The 12,791-nt window shown below is 35.3% G+C and overlaps 1 pseudogene; it reads left to right on the top strand.

Annotated features, from left to right (window-relative positions):
- Positions 1–11,053: 11,053 nt before the first annotated feature.
- Positions 11,054–11,684, top strand: LOC117797464 (annotated as a pseudogene).
- The last annotated feature ends 1,107 nt before the right edge of the window (positions 11,685–12,791 follow it).

Below are 12,791 nucleotides of genomic sequence, written 5' to 3'. Positions count from 1 at the left end.
GGTCTTCAGTGTATTTTTTTTTTCTTTGCTGAACTTTTCTCAAATTTTATCATTCTAGTATTCAGGGAATCAGTAAATTAAAATTGAAAAAAAAAGTAAATTATGTCCGTATATTAGTCATTACCTCCCATCAATCTCCATTTTTGGAAACAATCTGCCCATGTTCTTGATCTGTTTCTTTTATTCCTTTGCTTACAATCCTTAGTTTACTGATCAGAATTGCACCAATAATCTCCAATCAAAGGAAGAATGTTTGCCATTTTCAATCTCATTCCTCTTCTAATGAAGTACCCCCGTTATTTCTTTTTTCCTTTCCTTCTTCTCCTTCTTCCTCTTCCCCTTCCTCTTCCCTATCCGCTTCCCTTTCCTATCCCCTTCCCCTTCCTCTTCCCCATCCTCTTCCCCTTCCTCCTCCTCCCCTTCTTCTTCTTCTTCCTCTTCTTCTTCCTCTCCCCTCCCCCTCCCCTCCTCCTCCCCCTCCTCCTCCTCTTCTTCTTCTTCTTCTTCTTCTTCTTCTTCTTCTTCTTCTTCTTCTTCTCCTTCTTCCTTCTTTTCTTTCTCTCTTTCTCTCTCTCTCCCCTCCACAACACACTGAGCAGATGTCTCTGGGAAATAGTTTCTGTTGACTCCTAGATCCTTTCTTGAGTTTTCTTTGAGTACAATTTAGATAATATTTCCCTAAAGATATTCCCACATTGCCACTTTCCACAGCCACAACACCTTTCTAGGTCTTCCTACATTCCTTGACCATTTAACTGCCCAAGAGTGCTTGAGGACATCTGCTGGCTTGAAGACTTTACTATGCTCTACTTCGGATCATTTGTAAAATGTTAGCTACCCAAATCCGAGGGAACTCTGCTGCCTTTCTATTTTAGAAATGCCTATTTGTTTCCTAAATCAAACTCAATTCTCTATTCAGTGATGAAGGTTGTTTGTTTGTTGTTTTGTTTGTTTGTTTGTTTATGGACTTATTGCCATTGTATTCATCATCTTCTGGCTATTTTGTAATTCTTTTGTTCCTTTCTTCTTCTCTTGCTCTCTTCCTTTGTGATTTGATGATTTTCTGTAGTGGTATGCTTTTTTTTTATTGTTTGTTTCACTTTGTTTTTCAACAGTCTTTGAAGATGTAGAATCTAATCTAAGGTTTTTTGGGGGGAATCTAAATAGATTATAGCTACTGGACTCCCTTTATCTGCATGTGTATTTTCCTCCTAGAGAATTATAATAGATCAGTTGTGCATGATTTCTCCTTGTACAAAACTTGTTGTCTTTTTCTCTAATACATTCTTTGCTTAAGTGTTTGATAATGGGAATAAACCACATTATTTGTCAATGACTCAAGATGACTATGGCAATATGACAAAATGCCCAAATTTTCAAACAGTGCCTTATTTGACTTATTGAAAATAGTAAATATAGTCACTGGAATATAGAAAGTTCATTCTTAGAATATGACTGTATGACAACGACATAATATGGAAATGCTTGTTGTATATTCAGGTGAGTATGTGTATGAATGTGGTGTTTGCTCTAGTGTGGAGGATGAGGTAAAGGAATAAAACTGGAGTCCTAAAGCCCATAAAAAAACCAAACAGCAATCCCTGAAAAATAAATAAATGGAGTGATTAAAAAGCTGGTGCTTTTAGGGTTGACATTTTTGGGGGAATGACTTTTGATAAGATGAAGTGAAATACCAGCTTTTAAAAATGCCAGGTTGTTCCTTTCTAAACAGGTTTTTAAGTAAGATTTTTTTTTTCTTTCTCACTTAGGAGAGGGAAAAAAAAGTCAACCTTTTTGAACATAGTACATATGGTTGCCTTGGCAACAAGCACAATAATAACATCTACAGCATCCATGTGAACCTTAATTATAGCATTTTATATTAAACAAGCACATGTTATTTCTTTAGCAAAGCACATATATTCCTTACTATGGACAATATTAGCTATTGATACATGGCCTTTCAAATCAAACTGCCTGCTTCTTTACAAAAATAGTTTCATGACAAATAGCTAAGAATCCCAGCAGCTTCTTTTATGATATTTCAGGAATGAAAGCCAACACTGATGAGTTGGACAGTCTGTTTATTTATGTTCACTTTATCAATTATTCATTGTGTGTCAGTGATCTGCTTATCTCAGTGGTAAAGGTTTTAATTTTTTTCATTATAAAACATGGTCTGTGCTATAAAACAGCTTAAAGCATATTTAGGAGATAAGACAGCCATATAAAAAAGATTCAAGATTATCAATATTTTAATATTTTCACACACATTATGTAAGTAATGTAATATACTCAGGTGTTGGTTTGAATCAAGCACCAACCTATGATATTACTGTATAAAAAAATGCCACAAACGTAATGGATTAAAACAACACAAATTTACTAGCTAGTAGTACTTTAAGTCAAAAGTACAGGTAGGCTTACCCAGCTTCTCTGTTCTTGGTCTCACAAGGCCAAAATGAAGGTGTCAGTTAGCTTGGGCTGTTATCTGGAGGCTCCAGGGAAGAATCTGCTTCCAATCTCATTTATGTTGTTGTCTGAATTCAGTTCCTTATGGTTATAGGACAGAGATATCTGTTTCCTTGCTGGTTATCAATTGGAATCTGCTGTCAGGCCCTAGATGTTGTCAACATTTTTTTGGGTTTCATCCAGCTTCAAGCCAGGAATGATACACCAGATCCCCTTATGCTTTGAATCTCTGTCTTCTGTAAAAATTCTCTGCTTCTAAAGGGTTTTTCTGATTGGGTCAGGCCCACAGAGTTACTCTTCTTATCTTAAAATCAATTGACTTGGAATTTTAATTATATCTATAAAATCCATTCAGAAAATGATCTAGATTAATGTTTGATTGAATAACCAGGGGGCAGGGATCTTGGCTCTCCATATTTAGAATACTGCCTACTACGCTAAGGGACACAGTGGGAATTATTGGAAAATCTCCAAGGTTAAAACGGACTTGGGTGTATCTTTGAAAAACAGATACACTTTGGGCATATGAAGATGGACTAGAAATGTCATTCCAGGCAGGAGAAACAGCATGAGCTAAAGCAGAGAGATTTAGGCAATGAGTAGGTTTTGTACAGGAGAATATTGGGTAGGCTCATGGACTATTCCAAAGGCATCATGATCTAGCAAAAAATGAACTTTATATCTGTGTGACTTGAGCAAGTTGCTTTAACATGGTTAGTCTTAATTTGCTCATCAATAAAATGACAGTAATATTAGAATATAGATCACAAGATTGTTGGAAGTGATTAGAAGTTATAGGTAAATAGATAGGCAGACATAAATTTAGAAATAATATTTCTAGCTTTTGTTAATGCATACCAGGATCATCATATTTTTATCACATGGAATTGCATTATTAATTCATATTCTGTTCATGAGATAATAGAATACCTACTGGTGATTTTTGCTTCTTAGGTGCATATTTCACTTTGTATTTTGCATTTTTAAAGTATCATCAATCCCACATAATTCTATTACATCTCAATAATTGGTGAGAAAATTAAACTAAGTGAAATAAAAGATTTAGGGGGTTGAAGGGGTACCACCTCTGCCTTGTTCTCTCTCCTTCACATCTGTGGTTTACACACCACTCTTGATTACTATCATTTGAATTTTCAAATCAGCTAATAGTCCTTAACAGTAGTATCAAGCTTTCCAGGGTTCTGAAGAAAAATATTATTTGGAACAGAATAAGAAATCTTCATGAATTAAATATAAATTATATCTTAGGTTTTTTTTTTAATTTATCTATATGGTCCATCAATCGTTTATTTGGGGAAAAATGAATTGAATACCTACTATGTGTCAGGCCCCATGTTTGTGAATTATAAAGATGAGCATGACGTGTTCTCTGTTCTAAAAGAACACATTAACCAGTGGGGTAATGTCTAGGAAAAATTCCTGCTTTCCTTTATTCTCACAGTACTACCACACTTAACATTTTTGACGACAAGTTTCTGAGTTTATTTCCACACAGACCAATTCTCTGATACCAGCTGGGTATCCTACAGTTCAATTCAGTTCTGACATTATCTACTTAGAATCATGGCTTGGTCTTTCTGGTGGCAAAATCCCATCCAGGAGTCCACCAAGAGTCACTTCTTTAGAACAAAAGAAAACAGCTATCACCCAGGAAATTCCTAGGAAGTTAGCTCTGTGTCAGGAACCTGGGTCAGAGGCCAAATTAAAACAAAAGATGTTCCTAGTGCTCTTGTCACTTAGAAAATCATAATGGTTTTAGGAGATCTGTGCCAGGAACCAATATATATGTATGTCCTAATATTTCACGGGAGATGTACACATACATATGCAAGTTACACACACACACACAGAATTAATTGTAACAGGCTTGATATTTAATACATAGTATTAATATGTTAGGTATTTTTATAATTTACATATGTCAAACAGTTTTGTGTGAGATCACATTGAGGATCTATATGGTAAATAGACAAGTCTCTACTTGTTTATGCATTGATTCATTCCACAAGCATTTATTAAGTATTTCTTATTTGCCAGGCTGTGCCACATGCTACTAATGCCAAAATTAATAAGGCACAGTCAACTCTCAAGGAGCTCACAGCCCAGGAAATGTAAAAGATATTCCAAAGAATATCATGTGGAAGTGATAGTTTTAAATTAGTGATCTGTAGCCCTCATGTAAGTGTGATGCTCATAATGTGTGGCCCTGAGAAACTGAAGTGAAAACAAAATGATAATTTCTATACTTTAAAAGCACAAAACAGAAAGTTATAGTAAATCTTTCACTGAGAGGAATATATATTAAACTTCAGCATATTTGCCAGAGCTCCTTTGGGTTAAATATGGCCCTTTCTGTGGCGGTCTTTTAAAATGCAAATGTCCCTGGAGAGTTAATCCATTAAATCAATATCACATTAGTGGCATTTTTCTCTGATAGAAGGAGTTCAGGGCATGCAGATACAGAAGGTTAGCAATAAGGAGAGATGATACATCAAGAGATTTCAGAAAAAAAGTCCATCTTTATATTTTTGCTGAGATCCTGATGCTACATTTCTATCTTAACTAGAACACTTATTTTTTTTTAAGTTTTTACTTTTTTCCACTTAGTTAACATACTGTGTAATATTAGTTTCAGGTGTAAAATTTAGTGACTCAACACTTACATACAACACCCAGTGCTCATCACAAGTGCCCTCCTTAATACCTATCACCTATTTAACTCATCCCACCACCTACCACTCCTCTGGTAACCACCATTTTGTTCTCTGTAGTTGAGTGTGTTTCTTGGTTTGCCTCTCTCTTTTTTCCCTTATAATCATTTGTTTTCTTTCTTAAATTCCACATATGAGTGAAATCATACAAGTATTTGTTTTTTTTGACTGACTTATTTTGCTTAGAATAATACTTTCTAGCTCCATCCATGTCGTTGCAAATGGCAAGATTTAATTCTTTTTTATGGCCAAGTAATATTCCATTATATATATAGCTATATATCGATATATAGCTATATATATATAGCTATATATATCACCTCTTCTTTATCCATTCATCAGTTGATGAACATTTGGGCTCTTTCCATAACTTGGCTATTGTTGATAATGCTCCTATAGAACTTATGTTAAACTGAAGCATTTTACTAAGCAACATTCTCAATTTCCTTTGCATATCTTTACTGTACTTCTAAATCCACTTTTATAAAAAAATATTTAATCTTTTTTTAGTAGCAAAGTGGTCTATATAAATTTATGTAATATTTTGCCTATAGTGCTTTCTTACAGTTTGGAAATGAAATATAAATAAATACATGTTACTAATACTTTGAAAAATAACTCAAACAAAAAGATTTACTTCCATTTTAGGTCAGTATATGTATGTTCTTAGCAATTAATGCCATTATGAAGAAATATTTACAATGATTTGCAATAAAAGATTGTAGAGATAAAATCTTCTCCTTGGCCTTAAATATACCATGTGCTTTTAAACTGTTTTTTCTTTGATTGGGAACTTAGCTAATCTATCATTAACTTTACAAAAAGTACCTCTTACTTAATCTTTCTAGACTATTTATCATAGAACCTAAATAAAATATACTGTATGTCCAGTGAATTTTGCTAAGGTGCTTTAACATAACTGCATAATGAAACAATATTTTTTTCTTCTCCTATAATTGGCTTCTACAAATATTGTTTTTTTACAACTTTGTCTTGTATTTTCTCCTTCTTATTTCCAAATAATAAAATATTGCTCAAAATAGTATTCCCACCTGATACGTCTATAAAATAAACAATAATAATTTAGTCCTTGGAATATCAAAGCAGAAAGTCATCAGGCACATTTCCTGGTAACTGTAATGACAAAAGAGCTATTACAGTGATCTGACTAGAGTATTTGAGTTTGGAAGCTCATTAGTATCAATTATGTTTCTGTTTTTGACTATGTCCATGTCTTTGGATAAGCTTTTTAATATATTTTAAAAGGCATGATTTTAAAAGGCTTAATAATTACTTTTACAACAAAAAAAAGGCATTGAGAATCAGTTGACCTTAAAGAAGAAGTTGATGCCTAAAAACAGGACTATAGAAGATATAAATATTACATATATACTTGCTTGTGAATTTGCATATATAGCATTTCTACATTGATTTTATTGTATTGTAACAAATGCTATATTAACATCTATAACTTATTGCTGCAATGTAATCACCTTAATATTCATCTAAGGTATAGGTACATGTAATTTGTTACATTATATATTTTGTTACCATGGTTTTAAATAATCATTTTTGGGAAAATGTAATTTTAAAGTAGTTGAGGACACTTTATTTAAAGTTTTGATAATCCCAGGGCAAAATGGAGTGGAGTGAATGGAAGTATAGGTGAACCAAGAGGGCTATTGAAGTTTTGGGAGTTTAGGTGACTGGAACACTATTTCCTCTACTTTTGCATACGTTTGGCATTTTCTAAAGAAATCTAAACATAACTTTAAAAATATGATGTTCTGGGGGTGCCTGGGTGGCTCAGTTTTTTGAGTGGCTGCCTTTGGCTCAGGTCATGATCTCAGGGCCCTGGGATTGAGCCCCTTATCAGGCTCTCTGCTCAGCAGGAGTCTCCTTCTCCCTCTGCCCCTTCCCCCTGATCATTTTCTCTCTCTTTCTCTCTCTCAAATAAATAAATAAAATCTTTTAAAAAATATGATGTTCTGTTACAATAGTTTTTTAAAGCCTAAATTTGAATATACTCGTGAAGCTAACTGTATTTATAGCTGGTGATTTTCAAAACACAATTATTAAATCCCATGAGGAAATAACAAGCTTTAAGAGGACCAGTGAAACAACCTGAATTACTAAATGTTGGAATTTGGTATGATAACTTAGCATACGTTATATGAAGTGGCTTCTGGAAATGAGCACATTTTAATTTCAATAGCACAAAAGGAGAAAGATCACTTCCAGTGTTCTTCAGCTTAGCTCCCTGTAAGTCAAATCAATGTTTTTTTCTTGGACTAAGAAGCTGGGAAACCAACATGTCTTCACTTCCTAGTTCTGCTGGGTGTTGCTATGATTTCAAAGCACTAGCTACTTACTCCAAACTTTGCTTTTGACCTCATATTTTATATACACAAGCAACTTCTCAGTTTCAAAGTAAAAGTTGTGAACTATCTGATAGATGAAAACAACCTCACCAACAGAACTATAAACAGAGACAAAGAGAAATAGATAAGTACATGGTTTCCATGTAGGTCTCAGAGCATCTGAAGCACATGAGGGAGAAAAAGTGAAAGACTCTAGAAAGTTCTCCATAGTCATTGGCAGACAGAAGAGCAGAACTGGTTTTATATTATGGAATGTTAAGCTTATTTCTGAATATAGAATGAAATGTCTATAGGAAACTAGTGGCATATTCTTAGAGCAGGTATTAACATATTATTATAGGAAAAAAACTCGAAATTTTAAGTTACTGCAGGGAAGATTCATTACAAGAAATAGTGCCCACTACAAGTCTGTAATTTGAATATATTTTACAGGATTTTTTTCAAAGGCACATTTTTACTCTTTATTGAATCATACATGCAGATAAATACACATGGCATAATATTTTAATGCTGTTTGGTCTACATTCCAATCAGGAAGAGTAAACATTTAAGCAGATATATTGCATAAATGCAATTAAGTGTAACAATATCAGTCTCAGGTAAATTTGTTTCTTTTTTAGGTCTCTCTCACCATCCATTCTTTCCTCTCCCTTTTCCACCCCCCATCCTGTCTCTTTTCTTTTTTTCCTCCCTTCTTTCCATTAACAGACATGTTTGAAATCTTACTACATGTTTGGCACCATACAAGACATTAAAGATAAAGCAGAGAACAATAAGGACATTTTCATGACCTCACAGATTTTCCAACCTGTTCGGAATGGCAGACAAATAAGAGGATGAACGTATGAAGAGGTAATGGGGAATCCATTATGCTATGAGAGCACATAGGAGGTGAATTTTCCCTTTTTCTTGTCATTGATCTTATTTATCGAGCCCAAAGTGAACACTTTGTTCTTTAAATCTTATACTCTGTGTCATATTTATGTATGCCTTTCTAACAATAATAGCCCAAAATCCACTTCTCACTTCTTCCTTTACACCAGGCACCTACTCCCATGTTATAGTTCAATTCCCTTGTACCTGGCACAGAAATGTTTGATTTTCACTGGTCCCTAAAAACCCAAGAAGAGTAGCACCTTTTATTTTTAATCAATTCAACTGCTAACATATAAGCAGCAGAATCTCTAGATAACTCTTGCTGAATCTCAAGTGGGAATTCTTAAATGAGAGTAGAGGGTCTGTGGACTTGTTTACTTTTGGTTTCTACCTGTTGTCTTCTTGACCTTCCTGGATAGAACTGGTAAGTCGTTCCTGACAGTTTCTGCTGCACCATAGGTTATTAAAACTCTCTCTCTCTCATTTTCTCTCTCCTTCCATTTTCAGAATCAACTTCACTCTAGTGATCCAAATCTCTGTATATGTTGGATCTTACATGGGAAAACTTAAAACAGTTATTCAAGATTAGTGAATTGGCATTTTGTGTCCCATAAAATGAAATATACATATGATAGCTCTTCAATAAAATTTGTACCTTCTGGGGCACCTGGGTAGCTCAGTCAGTTAAGCATCTGACTCTTGATTTAGGCTCAGGTCATAATCTCAGGGTCATTAAATGGAGCCTCACGTTGCGCTCCATGCTCAGCAGGGAGTCTTCTTGAGATTTTGTCTCTCTTCCTTTGCTTCTGCCCCACCCCTGTTCATGAGTACATGCTCTCTCTCTCTCTCTCTCTCTCTCTCTCAAATCAATCAATCAATGTTTTTTGTAAAAGCGTGTAGCTTCTACTTAATAGGTCATCTACTCTCAGTTTTGAATTATAGAGTTTTCTGTATTATTTCTATTAATGCAGTTATCTATACAAATCTGTGTGGTTGGAACATGGAAACATTGATAATGGAGATTATTTACTTTAATTAAGAAATATAAATAGAAAGCATACTGAATGACAAGTCAAAGGACTTAAGTTCTAGTCCTGTTACAGCCACTTACTACCAAATTGCTTTAGTGTTCCCTAGGCTTTAGCTGTACTATCTTAAAAACAAAAACAAAGACAAAAACACCTTGCATTGCCTATAAGCAGCATTGCATTGCTGCTTATCTCACATGACTGTTATGAGGTGCCAAAAATAAAGTGAATTTTGGAATTTCTTTTAAAAACTATATAGCACAATACAAATATAAGGTGAAATGTTTATTCTACTCTTAAACTTAGGCACTTGACTTTTTATAACACAATTTTTAAAAGATTTTATTATTATTTGTCAGAGAGAGAGAGCACAAGCAGATGAAGAAACAGGCAGGGGGAGAAGCAAACCCTCCATTGAGCAAGTAGTCTGATGCGGGATTCAATCCCAGGACCCTGGGGTCATGACTTGAGCCAAAGGCAGACGCTTAACCAACTGAGTCACCCAGGTGTCCCTTTGTACACATTTTTGCTTTAAAGTCTGACAAACACTCACAAGATGGAGACCATAGTCAATTCTATGTCCCAAGCAAAATACTTTTTATTAACTACAGTGCTATTTTTATTCAAGTCAGGATAACTGGTATTATTCTCCATGTGAACTGAAGAAAAGTCAGTGCATATCCCTCTAGGGTGTATTAACCCCATCCTGTGATCTTACACACTTCTCTTTGAATTTAACATATCTTGAATGAAACAGGCTTGAAATGGTATTTCTGACACCAGAGGTTTTAAAGAGAATGATAGGATGGTTCATTTAAACATTCTGCTTTGTTATATGTACTACAGGAGAAAACAACCTAGTGAATTTGGCTTGCCATTACTCTGGTTCTCAATCAAATCAAAGATCACGAGGAAGCCATCCTCTGAATAAACAAAAATATATGATAGTAGAGAATAGAAGCACTAGCACACAGTAGAAAGGAAGAGCTCTGGACTGGTAGACCTTGATGCTAGTATTTGTTCTATTCCTCCTTGAGCTGAGACTCCCCAGGTCCCTATTTCATAAACTATAAACTTAGACACGTGAGGCAATGGACACATAATTCTATAATATTGGTTTCCATCTAATGGAAAGTAATTTGCTAAAAGTAAACAGGCCCCAGCAAGTGTTAGTCTTAGAAAATTAACTCCAGTTAAGAAGAAATCTTAGTTTGCTACCTACAAAGATAATTTACATGGCCACTCTTCTAAAAATTATTTGTGTGGGGGCACCTGGGTTGGTCAGTTGGTTAAGTATTTGACTCTTGATTTTGACTTAGGTTGTAATCTTGGGGTCATAAGATCGAGCCCCAAGTTGGGCTCCGCCCTGAGTGGGGAGTCTGCTTGATATTCTCTCTCCCCCTCTCCTTCTGCCCCTCCCCCTTGCATTTGCATGCTTTCTCTCTCTCTCAAAAATAAATAAATAGATTACAGTACATTGAGCTCCATAGAGAGAGCACCAGGACAAGTAAAAGCCAGATGGGCACTGGGCAACTCTGTGTCTCGCTGAGGAAAATAATTAAATATGAGCAAAGGAGATCCTAAGAAGCTGAGAGACATATGCATTCTTTGTGCAAACTTGCTGAGAGGAGTACAAGAAGAAGCACCCAGATGCTTCAGTCAACTTCTCAGAGTTTTCTAAGAAGTGCTCAGAAAGGTGGAAGACCATGTCTGCTGAAGAGAAAGGAAAATTTGAAGACATGGTAAAGGCAGACAAGGCCTGTTGTGAAAGGGAAATGAAAACTTATATCCTCCCTAATGGGGGAGGGGGGCTTTTCAAGGATCCCAATGCACCCAAGAGGCCTACTTCAGCCTTTTTCTTGTTTTGTTCTGAGTATCACCCAAAAATCGAAGGAGAACATCCTAGCTTAGCCATTGGTGATGTCACAAAGAAACTGGGAGAGATGTGGAATAACCCTACTGCAGATGACAAGAAGGCTTATGAAAAGAAGACTGCTAAGCTGAAGGAAAAATATGAAAAGAATATTGCTGCATACTGAGCTAAAGGAAAGCCTGATGTGGCAAAAAAGGGAGTTACCAAGGCTGAAAAGAGCAAGAAAAAGAAGGGAAAGGAGGAAGGTGAGGAAGATGAAGAGGATGAAGATGAGGAGGAAGATGAAGAAGATGAAGATGAAGAGGATGATGATGATGAATAAGTTGGTTCTAGCACAGTTTTTTTCTTCTCTATAAAGCATTTAGCCCCCTGTACACATATCACTCTTTTTAAAGAAAAAAAATTGAAATGTAAGGGTGTGTAAGATTTGTTTTTAAACTATGCAGCGTCTTCTGTACAGAAAATACAGTGGTATTTTCAATAGCCACTAACCTTGCCTAGTACAATATGCGGGTTGTAAATTGGAATGAAAATTTAAAGCAGGTTCTTTTTGGTGCATAGCACAAATTAGTCATATATGGGGATGGTAGTTTTTCATCCTCAGTTGTCTCTGATGTAGCTTCTATGAAATAATTGTTGTTCTATTAACTGAATGCCACTCTGTAACTGCAAAAAAAGAAAGTTGCAGCTGTTTTGTTGACCTAAATAAATAAATAGATCTTTAAAAAAATATTTGTGTGATTGTGTGTGTGCCTGTGTGGTTGTGTGTGTGTGCACTACCATGTAATACAGATAAAATTTATATAACAGTATTTCCAACCCAAAAAACCATGATTATAAATTCACTTGTATAAAATGGATTTACCTAGTATTCGAGAAATATCCACTCTTATTCCCACTTCAGCCACCAATTGGAGCTCCCAGTATAATAATAAAACTTGAGCTTTGAGAGCAGCTAGCACCTGGTTTGGCTCAACAAATTCTATCTTGTTATACTATCACTTCCCAATGATGTCACTGTTATGGACAAGGGAAGGGAAAGAAAGAAGGGAGGGTAGAGAGGAAAGAGAGAGAGGAGATTGAAATTCAGAAAATTCTAGAGATTAAAGGAAAGCAAATGAACATTGGTCATGATGTTTTTCTAAAGATCATGATATAAGAGGTTGTTTTATCTGGTTTGAAATGGTCACCAATTTAGAGCTGATTAGCATCTTGGTGAGAAGCAGAATGGTAAATACACACTCACTGGCCTGATCAAGGACACCAGAGCTATAGTCCACTGAGCCCTGACATATAAAAGCTTTGTAAATCATCTCCTTTTTCTGAGTTTAAATTTTCTCTTCTCTAATATGAAGAGGGCGAACTAAATGATCTCTGAAAGCCCTTCTATTTCAGACATTCTACAAATGATTTAAGAAAGAGGATACTG

The sequence above is a fragment of the Ailuropoda melanoleuca genome, chromosome X, assembly GCF_002007445.2.
Source record: "Ailuropoda melanoleuca isolate Jingjing chromosome X, ASM200744v2, whole genome shotgun sequence".
Taxonomy (NCBI): Eukaryota; Metazoa; Chordata; class Mammalia; order Carnivora; family Ursidae; genus Ailuropoda; species Ailuropoda melanoleuca.
Note: the sequence above shows the minus strand (reverse complement) of the source record. Positions and strands in the feature narration are given on the sequence as shown.